The following is a 1,983-nucleotide window of genomic DNA, read 5'->3' as shown; positions in this document are numbered from 1 at the left end:
AAGGATGACTTCAAAGTAAGTTACAGATCAACAGCAATACCCCCACTTTTAAAAGTGTGTGCAGCGTTGCGATTCTTTGAGGACGGAAGTTTCCAAAAGTCCCATGGCAATGATTTCAACAATTGCATGGCTCAATCTACATTGTCGAGAGTATTGAAGGAAGTTGTCCCCTTGATAGAGGACAAATTGTGTGTTTCGAAGTTGACAGAGCAGGAAAAAAGGCAAAATAAAAACCATTTTTATTCAAAAACGAAATTCCCTGGTGTAGTTGGCTATATAGATGGAGCACATGTGCACATTGTGGGGGTCCAATGGAGGATGTTCGTCATTTGTACTTAAACTGAACCTACTGTATTTGTCAACAAATTCATTTGCAAAAGATTTGCTGCTGTCCGCTCCAAAAGCGATAAATTCACTTATTGTGATGGACCACCACCAGTGTCGTTGAAGTTTATTTTATTTTGAGGCATTTTCTTTTTCAACTTTGCTTTAAAGTGAATCCAGACTCACTTTTCAGGTGTTCGTGTTGGAGGTTCATGGCTGTTTAAACTGTCCGAAATGGACCTCCACGCTTCATCCGCTGTGGCTTTGGTTTCACCAAAACTCCCGAACTCCTCGGGCTAAGTTTGAATTTTCACTCAGTTTATCAATTAATATTTCGAACTGTTGCTTTGTCGTTATTTTCACCATATTGATACACAAAATTAATTAATGATGCAAAGAATCAATAATTGTTAACAAAATGTTTATTTTTCCTTCTATTTTACTTCTTGTTTCTTCGAAAATGTTCACTGCAACTGAAAATTGGTGGTTGCTGAAAAACAGCCGCTTCGTCAACTGAGATTCGCAACTTCAGTTGAGAGTTGCCATACGTGGATCAATTTTGACAACTGGCAACGCCACTCAACGATAATTGTTATCGATGATCGACCCCTAAGTTTGTCACTACGTTTGTAACTACTCGAAATAATAATTGTAGACCCCACAAAGTATATATATTCTTGATCAGCGTGCAATTCTACATCGATATAGCCATGTCCGTCCGTCTGTCCGTCTGTCCGTCTGTGGAAATCACTCTAGCGTCCGAACGGATTGACGTAGGTTGATGAAATTTTGGGAAAATATGTTATATTTACGTAGGACTTTTGGTATTGAAAGCGGGCTATGTAGGTCCATGCTTTCGTATAGCCCCCATACAAAATGACGCGTGACGCGATATTTGGCCCATTTTACCACCGAATTGGTTGTAATTTGGTACTTTGTGTCTCCAGAGGCCAAAAAATATTCCTACCAAAGTTGGGTTATATAGGTCCACGTTTTGGTATAGCCCCCATACAAGGCCCCATATAAAGTACGCGTCATTTTAATATATTTTGAATGTATTAGACCCATTTGACCACAGAATTGGTTGTAATTTGGTATTTTGTGTCTTCAGAGGCCAGAAAACATTCCTACCAAAGTTGGGTTATATAGGTCCACGTTTTGGTATAGCCCCCACATAAGGCCCCTTATAAAGTACGCGTCATTTGAATATATTTTGAATGTATTAGACCCATTTGACCAAAGAATCGGTTGTAACTTTGTATTTTGTGTTTCCAGAGGCTAAGAAACATTTCTACCATAAAATGTTTATATAGGTCCACGTGTTGATATAGCCCCCATAGTACAATATCTCCCGATTTTCGATATTTTGAGCGTTTTAGCCTCATTATCACACCGAGATGGCTGAAATTTGATATTTAGTCTTCTTTAGGCGTATAAAACTTTCCCGCAGAAATTTTTAGGTATAGGTCCACGCCAACATATAGCCCCCATAGAACGGTACCTTCCGAATTTCGGTATTTTTAAGGTTGTGGCCACATTAATCCACCGAAATGGCTAAAATTTGTGGTGGAGGGTATAAAAAGTTCGGCCCGACCGAACTTAACGCTTTTCTTACTTGTTTGTTAAGTAAAACACACACATACATTTCATTTGTGAAGA

The sequence above is a fragment of the Musca autumnalis genome, unplaced genomic scaffold, assembly GCF_047663935.1.
Source record: "Musca autumnalis isolate F117 unplaced genomic scaffold, ASM4766393v1 scaffold_3, whole genome shotgun sequence".
Taxonomy (NCBI): domain Eukaryota; kingdom Metazoa; phylum Arthropoda; class Insecta; order Diptera; family Muscidae; genus Musca; species Musca autumnalis.
The sequence above is the reverse complement of the archived record's forward strand: the minus strand, read 5'-3'. Positions refer to the sequence as shown.